The sequence below is a fragment of the Corapipo altera genome, unplaced genomic scaffold (genome assembly GCF_003945725.1).
Source record: "Corapipo altera isolate COAL_440 unplaced genomic scaffold, ASM394572v1 61242b, whole genome shotgun sequence".
Taxonomy (NCBI): Eukaryota; Metazoa; Chordata; class Aves; order Passeriformes; family Pipridae; genus Corapipo; species Corapipo altera.
Genome location: NW_020885012.1, coordinates 527,617 through 546,391, shown reverse-complemented (window position 1 = coordinate 546,391; position 18,775 = coordinate 527,617). Strand labels below are relative to the sequence as shown.

The 18,775-nt window shown below is 46.8% G+C and overlaps 1 protein-coding gene across 1 annotated transcript in view; it reads left to right on the top strand.

The window, feature by feature from the left end:
* Nucleotides 1-18,775, top strand: part of LOC113958927 (sorting nexin-2-like) — a 212,841-nt gene that overhangs the window by 141,899 nt on the left and 52,167 nt on the right. The gene's annotated exons all lie outside the window — the stretch shown is intronic.

Sequence of the window (18,775 nt, the reverse complement as noted above, 5' to 3'; positions counted from 1 at the left end):
GTACCCACTAAAACCACTGTCCCTCTGCAACTGGACAGAGGAGAGGAAAAAAACAGCTAAGGATTCATGAGTTGAGATAAGAGCTGGGAGAGGTCACTTACTGATTACCTTCATGGGCAAAATAGACTCAAAGTGGGGATAGTACTTAAATTTATTACTAACAGGATAAGAGTCAAAGAGTGAGAAATAAAACAGTCTTAAAAACACCTTCCCCCCACCCCTCCTTCCTTCTGTGTTCTCCCTCCTCCTTCCCCTGTTCCCATGGGGTCCCTCCCATGGGAGACAGTCCTTGATGGACCTCTCTGGAATGAGTCCATCCCTCGGGCAACAGTTCTTCACAAACTGCTGTCCCGTGGGTCCCTTCTCCATGGGGTGCAGTCCTTCATGAATGAGCTGTACCGGCATGGGTCCCCCACAGGGACCACAAGTCCTACCTGGGAAAAACCTGCTCCAGCGTGGACTCCTTTCTCCACAGGCTGCAGGTCCCTGCTCCATCTTGGGCCTCCCACGGGGTCACAGCCTCCTTCGTGCATCCACCTGCTCCACCATGGGCTTCTCCATGGTCTTCAGCAAGGGCTGCAGGCCTCAGGGCCTGGAGCACCTCCTCCCCCTCCTTCTGCACTGATCTTGGTGTCTACTTTGTTGTTCCCATGTTCTCACTCTGCTCTTCCCTGACTGGAATTCTTTCTGCACCACAACCTTCTGTTCTTAAATATGTTATCACAGAGGCATTACTATTACTCCTGATTGGCTTGGCCTTGGCCAGCAGCAGAAAGTCCATCCTGGAGCTGGCTGGCATTGGCTCCACTGGACAGGGGAAGCTTCTAGCAGCTTCTAACAGAAGCCACCCCTGTAGCCCGCCCCCTCCGCTATGAAAACCCAGCCACAGAAACCCACTACAAGGATGCATTTAGGAATGGTGAGCAGGTAGATTTAATTGCAGAGATATTAACCTGCATCGATAGTTCCACTTGCTTGAGGGACTATGATGGATTAAACAGCACTTTTTCCTACTCTGTATATTTAATAGCATAGGGTCCAATTTCAGAAATCTGTGGGGATAAGGTTTCAACAGTCTTATTGGGGGTGTTGGAGGTACTAGGATGCATTGTGGACAGATTGTTCAATCTTTTGTTTCTATCTGATTCACCATTTTAATAGTTAAAAGGATGTTTCTGTTTGTATAGTCTAATAAAGATGGTTCTGCCTCGTGGGATAATAAGCTGACAGTTCCCTTCCACCTTTTCAGATTGTATTGTTGACTAATGATTGTTATTGTAAAATTTTTTGTTATATTCCCCAATATTCCTGTATTTCCAACAATCTTAAATGTATGATTCAGAAAGTACTGCAGTTACCATATTGATTAGTACAAATAAAAGAATTGGGAGCTTCCACCCTCTGCATTGGACTTGTCGATGTATAAACTGGATCTGATTCATGTTGGAGATGATTAGTTTTGTGAGAAGGATAAGTATTCTTCTGGTGGTTGACCATCTCCAGGGAAGGTGTTTTGATACTGTCACCAGTACTGTTCCTGGAAAGGGAAATAAAAATAACACAACTAGTCTCATCAGGGAGACTCTGGACTAGATACCACTTCTAGTTAGTGTCTAGGGTGTATCCACCCAGCACTAATATGATTTTTAGCTACACTGCTGTCTTTTGTTTTGTACAGTTCTTGCTAAATGGCAGCAGCACTTGTCCAACAGTTCAACCAAAACTATGTGAGCTATAGTGGGTGAATGTTTATAGCCATGAGGAAGTCTGTTAAAAGTAAGTTGTATCCTACCCTAGGTAAGAGTAAATCTTTCCTTATCTTCCTCCTATAGGGGCACCATAAAGAACATATCTTTTACATCTAGTACTGCCATCGAGGGGTGAGCAGCTGCCTGAAGGGTGACAGTTAATGTAGCAATGTTTGGGATGGCAGCTGTGAGAGGAGCAGTGTTTGCATTTTACTTTCTATAGTCTATGATTAGCTGCCACCTCCTGTCTGTTTTTTTAACTGACCACACTGGGGAGCTGTATGAAGAGTGTGTTCAGGAAATAATGTATCTTTTTTCTAAATCATCTATGACCTCTGCAATACTCATATGAGCAGTGGTGAAGATAGGATACTGAGGGATATTAGTTATTTTTGAGACAGGTAGCATGGGTGCAGCTCACAGCAAGCGAACCATCCCAGAAAATTGATGCCAATGGGAGCTGCTAATTATCTCTCAGCTAACCTAGGACACTCTGGATGGCCAAATGACAAAACACCACCATCCAGAAATTTCCAGACTTGTCCTTGTAATATGTCAAAGCCTAAAACACTTTCTTTCTCTAAAACCACTGCTAATTGGTACCTTGATATCTTTTTCTCTGCTGGCAAAAACAAGGTTACCTTAGCTATCGGAGTTGCTGGTAAATTCTGTTATCATAGAATCATAGAATGACTTGGGTTGGAAGGGACTTTAAAGATCATCTAGTTCCAACCCCCCTGCCATGGGCAGGGATGCCACCCACCAGATCAGGTTGCCCAGGGTCCCATCCAACCTGACTTTGAACGCTTCCAGGGATGGGGCATTCCCAACTTGTCTGGGCAACCTCTGCCCGTGCCTCACCACCCTCTGAGTAAAGAATTCCTAATATCTAATCTAAATCTCCTCTTTTAGTTTAAAACCGTTCCCCCTTGTCCTATCACTATCTGCCTGTGTAAAAAGTTGCTCTCACACTTTTTTATAAGCCCCCTTTAAGTACTGGAAGGCTGCAATGAGGTCTCCCCAGAGCCTTCTTTTCTCCAGGCTGAACAACCCCAACTCTCAGTCTGTCTTCATACGACAGGTGCTCCAGCCCTCTGATCATCTTGGTTGCCCTCCTCTGGAACCGCTCCAACAGGTCCATGTCTCTCTTTTGCTGGAGATTCCAGACCTGTCCCCTCCTGCCTCCTTTCTCTTAACTTTTATTGCTAAGCAGATGTCATGGTATGGTATATCCCTTTGGTCAGTTTGAGTCTGGTGTCCTGGCTATATTCCCTCACAAGATCTTGCCTACCCCCAGTGTTTGGAGGAATGGGTTAAAAAGCAGAAGACTGGTGAGGAGAGCTGTAAATCGCTCAACTGACCTTGCAGTTAGGAATAGCTTGATAAACCTGTGTGAACAGCAGGCCAGTGATCCTCTGGCATTGGACCAAACTTAATGGTGCCTGTGTCGCTGCTTGTGTAGCTCTGCCCAGGTGTTGCTTTTGGGATCCCCCAGTTAACGAGATAAGGGATATGAATTTACTCTTTGCATTCTAGCTACAAGTTTGTGGTTGTCCCAGCTGCCTGCCTGTTTTGACTCACACACCCAGCATACTGACCTTTGAGGGTGAGCAGAGAAAATGCTGGAGAGACAGCCTTGATGCTGTGTGAGCACTGCTCAGCAGCAGCCAAAATATTGATGTGTTATCAACACCACTTTAGCTACCAATATAAAGCACAGCACTATGAGGTCTGCTATGGGGAAATGAACTCCATCTCAGACAGACCCAACAGTATCTCCACCCCTAATTCCTTACCATTTGCATCATGTTCAGGTGTCACATTATTTCATTTTTATATATATAAATAAATATATATTTATACAATACATGTGTATTATAATACATATGTTTAATATTTATATTTAGATATATATAATACATGTATGTATGTCAGTTGCTGAGGGGACCTGCTCCAGAGCCAGCCTGACCCGCAGCAAAGCAGCAGATCTTGGCACACAGAGGTTTTTCCTGAGGCAGGGAAGCACCAGGGCAGCGGAGAGACACGCCAAGAGCTGAAATCTCTCGCAGGAGCCACTGACAAGGCCTGGGCATCGCCAGAGCAAGAGCTGGAGATTTAAATGCAGTCTAACCATTCCCACGCCTATAAAAAGCACCTGAGGGAGCCCGATGAACAGGTGTGGCATGGCAGCCAGGGTGTGGCATGGCAGTTCACGCTGGGAGGGTGTGCAGGAAGAGCTCCTCTCTATAGGAAGCTGTTCCACTGGCTGAGTGGGAGAATCAAAGTACGTGCAACCCAGCAACTGGGCACCAGTCCATGACCATCTGGGAGCAGCTAAGAGGCAGTGGACAGACACAGTAGTTGGTGCAAAAGGGCACAAGGAGGCCCCTTCATCCCCAGTCTTAGTAGTGTACACTCCCTCAGGTATGGTTTTGACATGCCACAGAGCTCATTCACCAGTAGCTGCTGGAGTCACTGCAACGGCCATGTCAGAGGCTTCCACCCAGACAGACTTTCTGATGGTAGATGTAGCTCTTCAGATCTCAGGTTACTGACAGTGCCTGATGCCTCTCCATGACACTGGGCCTGACAGACATCCCTTCTGAAGAAGGTGTGTTGTTGATGACGAGCTCTGTCACTAGGTCAAGGAGTTATGTGAGGAAGTAAGCAGGCTGTGCAGCATCCATGAGAATGAGCGAGAGATTGATAGGCTATTCTCAGACACTCTACAGTTTCAGGAGTAGTGGTAGACCAAAAACTACTCGATCCCAGTATGGGGTATAACTGGAATATTTTATTGAACGTGAGAACACAATTTAAGGGTCTTGGGGGCAGGACATGTTAATGAGGAGGACAAGCTATGTTAATTAGGGAGTTACACAAGTTTTACTGCAGTTTAGCCAATAGGTTAATTTTTCTTTCAACCAAGATTACATAGAGGGAAGGGATTAAAGGGGTTTAGACATGGTCTGATACAATTATCTCAAGAGTCCTTTCTGATTTCTGCTGGAGACAGGCTTAATCCATAAGGTAGAACTTTTACAGGTCTTGTGAGAAGGGTCCAGCTCCTTCAGATCACGAGATTTTTCTCAGCCCTTGTTGCCCAAGGTTTATAGCTCAAATTGATCTGATTCTTTTTTGCTGACAGCTGAGTCTGAGCCCCTTCAAGGAGTCTCAACCTCTAATTGCAGTGGAGATGCAGGTGGGATCCATACAGCAAGTCAAAGATCTGTGGAATACATACGCTGGTAGCTGGTCACTGCCTGTACAAGGAGGAAGCTTCCTGTTCCTCCTGAAGACTTAGAGTTGATAAATAGGTTTAGTACCTTATACAACAGGTATGAGACCCTGGAATTGGATGAACAGACAACTGATGAGGTGGACAAAGGTCCTTCTGGTATGGAGGGGTCACCTGGGGCTAGACAGCCCATCCCCTGCATCACAACCTCCTCTGTTAAGAAAAAAAGGGTAGTTGTCAGAGGTGACTCCTTTCAAAGGGGAACAGAGGGCCTGATATGCCAACTGCACCCAACCCATAGGGAAACCTGCTGCCTCCCTGGGTCTCAGGTTAGGGATGTTACTAGAAAACTCTCTAGTCTGGTATGGCCCTCTGCTTATTATCCACTATTGGTTCTTCATGTCAGCAGTGACGAAATAGCAAAGAGAAGTCCAAGGGCAATGAAAAGGGATTTCAGGGCCTTCAGACAATTGGTTGAAGGATCAGGAGCATGGGTTGTGTTTTCCTCGATCCTTCCAGTAGCAGGGAAAAATATTGAAAGGAACAGGCAGACCCAACAGATCAACATGTGGCTCTGAGGTTGATGTTATCGGCAGAATTTTGGTTTTTTTGACCATGGGATGGTCTGTACAACACCAGGACTACTGACACCTGATGGGATGCACCTTTCTCAGAGGGGGAAAAGGGTTTTAGCACAGGAGTTAGCAGGGCTGATTGATAGAGCTTTAAACTAGATTGGAAGGGGGGAAAGGGACAAAAGCAGTGTGGCCAGTGATAAGCAATGGGAAGGCATGCCAAAGTTTGAAGAACTGCGTGCCAGTAAGATCCTTCAGTCTGCTCCACAATATGCTGGCTACAATGAACTGCACTTGAAATGTTTCTATACCAATGCACGCAACATGAGGAACAAGCAAGAGGAGGCTAGAAGCCTTGGCCCAGTCCCAGAGATTGGGATAAGTGAAACCTGGTGAGATGAGCCCTGTGACTGGAGTGTCCTGTTCATAGAATCATAGAATCAGCTGGGTTGGAAGGGACCTCCGAGATCAAGTCCAACCCTTGATCCACTACCGCTGCGGTTGCTAGACCATGGCACTGAGTGCCACATCCAGTCTTTTCTTAAAAACTTCCGGGGACAGAGAATCCACCACTTCCCTGGGCAGCCCATTCCAATGTCTGATTACCCTCTCTGTAAAGAATTTCTTTCTAATATCTAACCTAAACCTCCCCTGGCACAACTTGAGACCATGCCCTCTTGTCTTGCTGATGGTTGCCTGGGAAAAGAGACCAACCCCCACCTGGCTACAGCCTCCTTTCAGGTAGTTGTAGAGAGTGATGAGGTCTCCCCTGAGCCTCCTCTTCTCCAGGCTGAACAGCCCCAGCTCCCTCAGCCTCTCCTCATAGGACTTGTGCTTGAGTCCCTTCACCAGCCTAGTTGCTCTTCTCTGGACCTGCTCCAGCACCTCAATATCCTTCCTGAACTGAGGGGCCCAGAACTGGACACCGTACTCCAGGTGTGGCCTCACCAGCACTGAGTACAAGGGAAGAATCACTTCCCTGGTCCTGCTGGCCACACTGTTCCTGATACAGGCCAGGATGCCATTGGCCTTCTTGGCCACCTGGGCACACTGCTGGCTCATGTTCAGCTTCCTGTCAATCCAAACTCCCAGGTCCCTCTCTGTCTGGCTGCTCTCCAGCCACTCTGTCCCCAGCCTGCAGCGCTGCATGGGGTTGTTGTGGCCAAAGTGCAGGACCTGGCACTTGGCCTTGTTGAACCTCATCCCATTGGAATCAACCCAACTCTCCAGCCTGTCCAGGTCCCTCTGCAGAGCCCTCCTGCCTTCCAGCTGATTGACACTCCCCCCCACTTAGTGTCATCTGCAAATTTGCTGATGGTGGACTCAATCCCCTCATCTAAATCATCAATAAAGATATTAAACAGAACTGGGCCCAACACTGATCCCTGGGGGACACGACTAGTGATCAGCTGCCACCTGGATGCAGCAACGTTCACCACCACTCTCTGGGCCCGGCCCTCCAGCCAGTTCCTGACCCAGCACAGGGTGCCCCTGTCCAAGCCATGGGCTGCCAGCTTTTTCAGGAGAATGCTGTGGGAGACGGTGTCAAAGGCTTTGCTGAAGTCCAGCTAGACCACATCCACAACCTTCCCCTCATCCACCAGGCGGGTCACCTGATCATAAAAGGAGATCACGTTGGTCAGACAGGACTTGCCCCTCCTAAACCCGTGCTGGCTGGGTCTGATCCCTTGTCCATCCTGTAGGTGCTGTGTGATTGCACTTAGGATGATCTGCTCCATAACCTTTCCAGGCACTGAGGTCAGGCTGATGGGTCTGTAGTTTCCCGGGTCCTCCTTCCGGCCCTTTTTGTGGATTGGCGTGACATTCGCCAACTTCCAATCATCTGGGACCTCCCCAGTGAACCAGGACTGTCGGTAGATGATGGAGAAAGGCTTGGCAAGCTCTTCCGCCAGCTCTCTCATCACCCTTGGTGGATCCCATCTGGTCCCATAGACTTGTGGGGATCCAAGCAGCTCAGTAGGTCCCTAACTGTTTCCTTCTGGATTACAGGGGGGCTGTTCAGATTCTTATCTCTTTCTACAAGCTCCAGAAGCCAGCTGTCCTCAGGACAACCTGTCTTACTGTTGAAGACTGAGACAAAGAAGGTGTTAAATATCTCAGCCTTTTCCTCATCTTTGATAACTACATTCCTGCCCCTGTCCAGTAAAGAATGGAGGTTTTCCTTGCCCCTCCTTTTGCTATTGATGTTGGATGTTCACAGGCTCTTCAGGAGGGATAGGTAGGTCAGGTGAGGCAGAGGGGTTGGTATTGTATGTAATGGAGGGGCTGGAATGTACTTTAGGCCACCCAACCAGGATGATGACACAAATGAATTATTCTTTCAGGAACTGAGGGATACCTCTAAATTAACTGCTCTTGTCCTTATGGAGGACTTCAACTTGTTAGATGTTAATTGGGAATACCATGCAGCTGGTGCATCAGGCAAAGTATTGCCATCCAGTCGAGGGAGGATATTGTCCCTCTCTGCTCTGTGCTGGTGTGGCCTCACCTTGAGTACTGTGTGCAGATTTGGGCATCACAATATAAGAAAGATATAAAGCTATTAAAGTGTCTCCAAAGGAGGGCTACGGAGATGGTGAAAGGTCTAGAGGGGAAACCATATCAGGAGAAGCTGAGGTTGCTTGATTTGTTCAGTCTGGAGAAGAGGAGACTGCGGGGAGACCTCATCTGACCCTGAGATTAGCTCACTTGGTTAGAGCATGGTGCCAATAACACCAAGGTTGTGGGTTTGATCCCCATATGGGCCATTCACCTGAGAGTTGGACTCGATGATCCTTGTGGGTCCCTTCCAACTCAGAATATTCCCACTTCTTGTGGGACTCCACACAGCAGCTTTTCACATCTGATGGTGACCTACCTCATGGCAGAATCCACCAGTTAAACAAAGCATAATGCCTTTCATCATCTGATAACTCATTATATGGCACTTCTTGAGCATGAGCCACTTCCTTAGCCAGTGCTCCAAAATTCCTGCCTTTTGGCCAGTCCATGATCTCTTCCAGGATTCCTGTGAGGTTGGGCTTCCCCAGTCAAGCTCATTATGTGATTAACACTACCCACTTACTCCATGTAGTGCTGGTTGTGTGATGTGTTGAGGGGATGTTTCCTTCGAACATCCAGTGTAGAATGGGCAATAGTGGTGCCAAGAGGAGATATGCTGCTGTACCAACAGCTTCTGAAGCAGCCTGAATCCCCTCATAGGCTGCTAGTATCTCTTTTTCAATTGAGGTGTAGTGGGCTTCTGATCCTCAATACTCCTGGCTCCAAAACCCTAATGGTCGACCTCAGGTTTCTCTTGATGTTCTTTGCCAGAGGCTCCAGGTGAGACCATGCTCCCCAGCTGCAGTACAGAGTACATTTTGCATGGCTGGTCCTGTCCAAACAGGCCCAAGAGCTACTGCACAAGCTATTTCCTGTTTCATATGCTCAGTCTTGTTCTAGGCCCCACTCAAAATGGTTCTTCTTCTAGGTCACTCGATAGAGGGGGCTCACAAGCTGACTATAACCTGGAATATGCATTCTCCAGAACCCCAGAAGGCCTAGGAAAGCTTGTGTTTCCTTGTTAGCCAGTGGAGACATATTTGCTATGATGTTGATCACATCCACAGGCACATGACGGCATCCATCCTGCCATTTTATTCCCAGGAACTGAATCTCCTGTTCAGGTCCCTTGGCCTTGCTTTTCTTTATGGTGAAGCCAGCTTTCAGAAGAATCTGAATCCCTCACTTTCCTTCTCAAGTACTTCTTCTGCCATGTTGCCCCACACAGTGATGTATGTCATTGATGTATTGTAGATCATAGAATCATAGGATGGTTTGTGTTGGAAGGGACTTTAAAGATCATCTAGTTCCAATGCCCCTACTGTGGGCAGGGATGCCACTCACTAGGCCAGATTTCTCAGGGCCCCATCCAACATTGCCTTGAACACTTCCAGAGATGGGGCATCCCCAGCTTCTCTTGGCAACCTCTTCCTGTGCCTCATCACCCTCTGAGTAAAGATTTTCTTCCTAACATCTAATCTAAATCTCCTCTTTTAGTTTAAAACCATTCATCCTTATCCTGTCACTATCTGCCCATATAAAAAGTCCCTCTCCCTCTTTTTATAAGCCCACTTTAAGTACTGGAAGGCTGCAATGAGGTCTCCCCAGAGCCTTCTTTTCTCCAGGCTGAAAAAGCCCAGATAGCCTGTCATCATGGGAGAGGTGCTCCAGCCTTATGGTCATCTTTGTGCCCCTCCTCTGGACCTGTTCTAAAAGGTCCATGTCCTTCTTGTGCTGAGGGCCCCAGACCTGGATGCAGTACTCCAGGTGGGGTCTCACGAGGGCAGAGTAGAGGGGGAGAATCACCTCCCTCGACCTGCTGACCACACCTCTTTTGATGCAGCCCAGGATGCAGTTTGCCTTCTGGGCTGCAAGCACACACTATTGGCTCGTCCAGCTTTTCATCCACCAGAGCCCCCAAGTCTTCCTCCACAGGGTTGCTCTCAATTAATTTATCTCCCAGTCTGTACTCATGTCTGGGATTGCCCCAATCTGGATGTGGTAACTTGCACTTGAACTTGTTGAACTTCATGAAGTTCTCATGGGCCCACTTCTCAAGCTTGTCCAGGTCCCTCTGGAGGGCATCCCTCATGGCTCAGCTTCATGTCATCTCCAAACTTGCTGACAGTGCATGGTGCACTCGATCCCACTATGTCATTAATGAAGATATTAAAGAACACTGGTCCCAAGACAGAGCCTTGAGGGGCACCATTCATTGCAAATGAGTGTTTTAGGTCACTTAAAGAATCACTGGCAAAGGTATTGGCAAAAGCAGGTTTAATATAAAAGCAAAAGCACAACAAAGTTCACTGGCAAGGTTCACTCTGCTACTTACTAGATGGTTAAAGCACACAGAGAAAAAGCAAATAAAAATCCAAAATCAATCAATCAAACCCCAAAATCAACCCCAAAATTATCTATATGGAGTCTGGGGGGGTGGAGGGGGGGGAAGGGTAAGGATAGGAAAGGGTAAGGATAAAAAGGAATAAGGAAGACCCTCCCATTGAGGCACAAGGTTCAGAGTAGACCCCTATGCTAAATTGAGACCTGGACTTGACCAGCAGTTTAGGTCTAAAGGTTTAACAGTACTTAAACTTAATAGCAAATAATTGATAGCTTCAGTTAAACAATTTACCAAAAGATTCACATAGAATTTACTATAGCTCAACAGTAGCTCACTTACAAGCCTAACTTACTTACGAATCTGGGAAAGTGGCATTCCTAGTACATTTGCTACAGCATATTCACACTTGCACGCACACAGACCTAAAGAGTCTGTACAAGGTACCTGTGAAAAATTCCCCTTGAGTTAAGGGAAGTACTCACGTCGGATATCTTTGCATCTTCTCAATGGGCAAAGGGTTGAGCCTTGAGGAACTGGGGGTATCATCCCAGGATCCGTCGTCATCATTCAGCTGTGGTCCTCCAAGTATATCAAACTTAAGAGTTTGCTAGCTCTGAGAGGCCCCCACTTAAAAGGACATTGCTGGTCACAGCCCACTGTGGTCCAGGAGAGCTCAAAGGTTCTCACTTTAGACCGCTGTTTATAGGGTTGCCAGAGAGTTGGCTTTAGTCATAATAAATTTTCATCATGGCCTCATCATGGTCAGTAACTTTCTTTGAAAGTTTGATAACAAAAATGTTATTCTACTTGGGTTGTTATTCAGGCAAGAAAAATAAGTTTCCAAGGCTGTTGGTTAAAAAACAGGAGCTTGTTACCCAGCACTAGTTCCTGGGAACAGAGAGTATTTCTGATAAGCTGAAGATGAGCTCAGCCCAGGTGCTGTTCGTCAAGGCTGAGACCTAACAAGCATTTCTCAGATCATAGTGCGGCCTGGAGGAGGTGGTGGTGGAGGATGTACCACCACAACTCATCACTGGCCTTCACCTGGACACAGAGTCATTGACCAAAACTCTCCGGCTGCATCCATCCAGCCAATTCCTTATCCACTGAACAGTCCACCCTTCAAATTCATATCTCTTCAATTTAGAAATAAGGATGTCATGTGGGAGTATGTCAAAGGCCTTACAGAAGTCTAGGTAGATTACATCAGTCAGTCTTCTCTTGTCAACTGTTGCAGTCACTCCATCATAGAATGCCACCAGATTGGTCAGGCACAATTTGCCCTTAGTGAAACCATGCTGGCTGTCTTGGATCACCTCCTTGTCTTGCATGTGCTTTAACATTGCTTCCATGAGGATCTGATCCATGATCTTCCCCAGCTACAGAGGTGAGGATCACCAGTCTGTAGTTCCCCAAACTGGGCAATCACCAACCATATGAAGTTCAACAAGAGAAAGTGCTGGATTCTGCACCTGGGATGGGGCAACCCAGGATGTATGGACAGACTGGGGAATGAGATGCTGGAAAGCAGTGCCATGGAAAGGGACCTGGGGGTCCTGGTCTTCAGCAAGTTGAATATGAGTCAACAGTGCCCTGGCAGCCAGGAGGGCCAACCATGTCCTGGGGTGCATCAGGTGAAGTATGAGGAGCAGATCCTTGCTCAGCCATGCTGGTTTCTGGCCTGTCTTGCCCAATTTCTTACACACTGGGATGGAGAGCTCTTGCGCTCTAAGAGAAGTGTCCTTAAAGACTTGACAGCTCTGGTCAGCTCCTCTGTTCCTTAGAACAGTTTCCCTGGGTGTCTCATTCACCAACTCCTTAAACAGCTGGAAGTTCTCTCTTCGGAAGTTCTCTCTTCCAAAGTTCAGGGTCCTGACTTTGTTCTTTGCCAGGCTCACATTCCTTGAGATCACAAACTCCACCAGGGCATGGTCACTACAGCCTAGGCTGCCTCCAATCTTAACCCCTCTAATGAGCTCATCTGCATTGGTGAGCACCAGGTCCAGTAATGCATCTGGTTGCTTTGTCTATTACCTGGACCAGGCAGTTATCCTCTACACACTCCAGGAGTCTCATGGATTGCTTACAGCCAGCTGTATTACTTTCACAGTAGACATCCAGGTGGTCTAAATCCCCCATCAGGATGAGAGCTTGTGAACGCAATGCCTTCTGGAACTGAAGCAAGAAGGCCTTGTCAACATCCTCCCCCTCATCAGGCAACTTGTAGTAGACTCCAATCACAACGTGTTCTTTTTTGGTCCTGTCCTTAATTTTTACCCTGTTTGTGTCTGTTTCTCAGAGGCAGCTATGCACAATCTATCCATTCCTTAACACAGAGGGCAATATCCCCACCCGTCCTTCCCATCCTATCTCTTTTGAAAAGCTTGTAGCCCTCAATTGCAGGGTTCCAGTTATGTGACTCATCCCACTACGTTTCTGTGATAGCAATTAGGTCATAACTTTCTAATTGCACCGTGGTTTCCAACTCCTTGCTTGTTTCCTGTATTGTGTACATTGGTGTAGAGGCACTTCAGCTGGCCTACGGACTTCACCTTTTAGGAAAAGCCCTCTCTAATTCCTTTGGAATGATTTACAGGTATTGCCCTGATGCTTCCTAGAGTGTTGGTGTTTCCTGGTTTCTCTGACACTCAGAAGAACATCCCCTCCCCGACCAAATCTAGCTTAAAGCTCTGCTAATAAGTTCAACCAACTTGCTTCCCGGAATACTTGCCTCACCTGGTCAGGTGTGCTCCATCCAGTGTCAACTTGCCCAATCTCTCAAAGGCGATGTTATAGGTTAGAAATCAGAAAGGGGGAATTTTTTCTTCCCTCTGCCCCCCACTGTAGGAAAGATGGAGTTTGAATGGAAAGGGGGAAGGGAGTCAATTAGCCTTACAAAAGAACTAGCTGGTCAGACCGCATTCATAACATATGGCCCATCAGAGGCTGGGGGGAGAGAGGAGGAGTTTTGGGAGGGGGTGACTGGGCTCTTCTCAGAAGGGGAAGGGTCAGACGACTGAGTTCTCTCTCTTGGATGGCGATGGGGGTCTGCGTGCGGGCATTTGGAGAGAAGGCCTGGAGGTCTGTCTTTCTGGCTTCTCGTCCTGGTCAGCCCTGACTGCTGGCCTCAACTTGCCTGCGAACTGTCTTTTGTCTCCAGCCTGGACCTGCTGTGTTTTCATCGGAGAGTCACTGGTGTCACTGGTTCTAAAACAGGTGATGGTTACACCAACTTTGTACTATTTACCTTGATTGGTCTTGAATATCATGCAGTCTTCTCCTTCCAGTCCCAGAGTGTCATATCTGTTGTGTAGGGGCACATTGGCAATGAAGGGGAGACTCCACCTTCTGCTCTGAGCAGAGATGAGAGTGCAGTCTCCCTTTTCTTGCAAATCAGCCAAACCCATCAGCTCAGGGCTGGATGCTAACCTACCTTCTGCTTGCAATGACTTAGGACTGCGACTCTGCCTCTTTCAGTGTATAATGCCATGCATCAATCTCCTGCTAAGATTCCTGGATACTATTCTGCCTGGTGTGGTCCTTGTGCAACATGGCAACCTGCTCAAAATGTTTATCTAGCTGGGCATACTTGCACCCATGACACCAACCTCTGCCTTCAAACCCCAGGGGGACTTCCAGATTCTGGAGCAATGCCTGCAGGCAGTGCCGTACCCTTACAGACTATATCTAGGAGGCGGAAAGGTCCCTGAATGATCACACTGTCCTTTTCTTATCTGTTCTGCCTGTTTCACTGCTCGTACTAGGGACAACATATCCAAATATCTCATTTCAGTATCATCGAAAGAGTGTGAGCTAAACTCTAGTGGTCTCTCCGCACCTTCTGTCCCCTTTTGCCATAGGTTGCAATGAGAACCATGTTCATTGAACCCCCATTCTACATGGATAGGATCAGTTGGGTGTATGGGATAGAGCTGTTGGAACAGCTTCAGTTGTCTTAGTAATAATAATACAATGCATTAGTGTGCTGTTTAGTCTATTCCCACTATTTTTCCTTTTTGAGCAAATTGTATAAGGGACAGGCAATAATATTAAAAACAGGAATATGTTTGTGCCAGTAACCTAAAGTTCCCATAATTTACTGCAATTCTTTTATGCTAGATGGATTCTGCCCGTGCTTTTATTTTTTCCAGGATGTCTGGGGGAACAGAAGCAACTCCTTTAATCCACCAGATTCCCAGTAACTTAACCTCCTCCTCCAGTCCTTGACACCCGGACGTAGGAATGTCTTGTCTAAGGCTATTAACCCATTCCTCATGTTTTTTGTTGCACACATGACCTCTTCACCACCCATTAACATATCATTGATATACTGATATACTGTAACCTTTGGTGTGTTGGAGATTTGAGTTAAAACTTTTGCCAGGGCATTTTGACCAATAGTGTGAATGTTTATATCCTTGGGACAGTCTGTTAAAAATATACTGCACTTGCTTCCAGGTGAAAACAAATTTAGCCTTGTCATGTTCCCAGAGTAGAATCATAAAAAAACATATCTTTTACATCTAGAGTTGCAATCCATGAGTGGGATGTTCCCTGAATTTGAGTTATCAGTTCAACAATATTTGGCACAAGAGCAGTTAAAGGTGCAATATCAGCATTCAATTGCCAGTAATAAATGTGCGAGTGATAATACCTCTTTTATCCAAATCAGTTACCACCCTGTCAATTGACATTTCTAATAATTTAATAGTTTTTGATTCATTTGAGCCCACTCTCCAGTTGTAATCATCATCTGTATAGAACCATTCTCCATCCCCTCATCCAGCAAAACCCCAAAGTGTTCCATTGGAGTGTTTCCATGACCTGCCATACAGCAGATCAAACCCTAGGATATCAGTATTAGCGGCTGTAGTGGGTTGACCTTGACTGGATGCCAGGTGCCCACCAAGCTGCTCTATCAGTTCCCTTCCCATCTGGACAGGGGAGACAAAATAAGATGGAAAAATGACTCGTGGGTTGAGATAAGGCAGTTTACTAAAGCAAAAGTGAAAGTTTGCGCCTGCACTAGCAAAGAGGAAAATAACAAGGTTTATTCTCTACTTCCCATTAGCAAGCGGTGCTCACCTGCTTCCCAGGAAGCAGGGCTTCAGCATGCACGGTGATTTCTCAGCAGGCAAACATTGTAAGCAACTAATGCCCCCCCTGCCTGCTCTTTTCCTTAGCCTTTATATCTGAGTTGATGTCATATGGTATGGAATACCCCTTTGGTTAGCTTGGATCAGCTGACATGCTTCTGTCCCAACAACTTCTGAGGCAGCTTGAACCCCTTCATAGGCTGTTAATATCTCTTTTTCAGCTGGAGTGTTGTGGTGATATGGTTTGAAGCTGGCTCCCTGCCAAGTCTCCAAACCTTACCACAAGAAGTCCCGTCCTCCCCCAAACCTCAGGGAGAAGAGGGAGAAAAACAACTAAGAAAACCCGAAACGAGAGAGAGACAGCTAAAGTGATATATAGAAATATATTTACACTTATGTTACAGTTATATACAATTGAAATATATACAGTTTCACAAGGGAAAGGGAAAGGGGAAGGGAAAAGGAACAAAACCAAAATAATATATATATATACGTATTAGTAGCCCAATATCTAGCACTAAAAGAGTTAGCAAAGAAATATCTCACTACTCTCCTTGGGACAACTGAGAGTCGCTCTGGAACGATCGCCGGCAACCTCCGTCTCCCAAGGTCGGCAAGGCCTAACCAGGCCTCACTCCCCAACACGGCAGACTCAACAGCAGGGAACATGCACCTCCAAGTCACCGGAAGGAAAGAGAGCGAAGGCCTTTCCTCCTTTCTCCTTATAGTCTGGCTTACGTAAAAATCGTAGGGAATACTGGATAAATCTGGGCCCTTCCTTGGCTACAAACTGGTCACCAAGGAAGGCCTAGACCAAACTACCACAAGTGGGCCTTCTGATCCTCGATAACCCTGGCTCCAAAACCCTAATGGTCAACCTTGAGTTTCTCCTGATGTTCTTTGCCAGAGGCTCCAGGTGAGACCATGTTCCCCAGATGCAGTGTAGAGTATATTTTGCATGGCTGGTCCTGTCCAAACAGGCCCAAGAGCTACTGCACAAGCTATTTCCTGTTTCATATGCTCAGTCTTGTTGTTCTTGGCCCCACTCAAAATGGTTCTCCTTCTGGGTCACTCAATAGACGGGGCTCACAAGCTGACTATAACCTGGAATATGCATCCTCCAAAACCCCATAAGGCCTAGGAAAGCTTGTGTTTCCTTCACGTTAGCTGGTGAAGACATAGATGTTATTTTGTTTGCCACATCCAGGGGCACATGACGGCATCCATCCTGCCATTTTATTCCCAAGAACTAGATCTCCTGTGCAAGTCCCTTTACCTTACTTTGTTTTATGGCAAAACCAGCTTTCAGAAGAATTTGGATTATTTTCTTCCCTCTCTCAAAAACTTCTGCCATGTTGCCCCACACAATGATATCATCAATATATTGCAGATGTTCCGGAGCTTCCCCCTGTTCCAGTGCAGTCTGGATCAGTCCATGGCAGATAGTCAGGCTTTTTCCACCCCTGGGGTAGTCGATTCCAGGTATACTGGACACTCCTCCAAGTGAAATGAAACTTTGGGCCTGCACTCTGTTGCCAGAGGGATTGAGAAAAATACATTAGCAATATCAATCGTGGCACCACTGGGCTGCCTTTGACTCCAGCTCATATTGAAGTTCCAACATATCCAGCACAGCAGCACTCAGAGGCAGCATGACTTCATTCAGCCACCATAGTCCACTGTCAGCCTCCACTTTCCATTAGACTTTTACACTGGCCATATGGGGCTATTGAAGGGTCAGCAGGTCCTGCTGATCACTCCTTGGCTCTCCAGTCAACAAATTAGATTATGGATGGGAATTATTGAGTCTCGGTGCGATATTGCTATCGGTGCACTGTTCTGGTAGCAATTAGCACTTGCTGGTCTGCAACTTACAGCAATCCCACGATTGACCTTCTGAGAGGTCAGGCAGGGTAGATAATTGTTTGATCTTCTCTGTAGCCACAGTAGCTACATCAAAAGTCCATCGATACCCCTTTGGATCCTTGAAGTACCCCTTCCAGTGGTAGTCAATGCCAAGGATACAAGGGGCCTCTGGGCCAGTCACAATGGGATGCTTTCACTTCAGTCTCTAATACAGACAACTCCTGGCATCTTCCTGTCATTCCAGAAATCCAGATGGGTTCTCCACTCCTGTGTCTTGATGACATCAGTGTACACTGTGCACCAGTATCTACTAGAGCTCTATATCTCTGTGGGTCTCATGTGCCAGGCCATCGAATCCACACAGTCCAGTATGCCCAGTGATCCCTTTCCTCCTCCTGGCCAAACACAGAGACCTTCTATTCCTGTTCCTGGTCAGAGTATTCACTGTCTCACCTTTGAGATGCCAGACCAGAGGTCCCCTCACCAGGATCAAAGGAATTGATCTCAGTCCTTTTACATCTGGGAGATCGCTGATAGCCTTCTTGTGTCTCTGTGGCAACTACATGAACAGCTTTCTTGGGTGACCCCTTCTTAACAGTTCTTTTCCCTCTCAATTCACGTACCCAGGCTTCCAGCTTAAAGGTGGGTTCGTCATCTCACTTCCTCATGTTTTCCCCCTGGTCACACATGGACATTGTGCAAGGGACCGGGTAACTTCGGTTTCCTGTTTGATTTGTCTCACTCCTTTCAATTTCTTTGTTGAAGGACTGGCTTTTTGATCTGCTCCCTCCACTCCCGATTCTCCTTCTTCTCCTTCTTCTTCTTCTCCTTCTTCTTCCTCTCTTACTAATCAATGATATGCACCTGTAGCTTGCCTTATCCATTTTTTTTTTTTTTCACTAGTGGGACAATTACTGTAGTTGTTGTGGTTTGAGTCCCTATCTCAGCCATAGTGTCCTCCATGGCAGTTTGGGTCCCTGCCACCACTACAGTCTTCTGAGAGTATTGAACTGTGGCTCGATAGGCACAGGCCAGGCCCCAGTACAGGGCAAGAAGCTGCTGGTTTTGATTGTGGTAGGCAAGGTACCTTTCCATCAGGTGACACATCTGTTTGCTAGGGTTCAGGTGTGAAGTCCCAGGTAATGGGAGGTGTTCTCCACCCTAGCAACCTTCCCAAATCCTTCCACACACTCTGCCACCCAGGAACTGGATGCCTGAGGGCACATTTCAATATATCATCACCTAAAATTTGTTTTCTCTTACACCATGATAAACACCAGATGGCATGAACTCCATAGTGTGCGAACACTAGTAGTTAATATTATTAGCAGTATTAAACAGTTTAT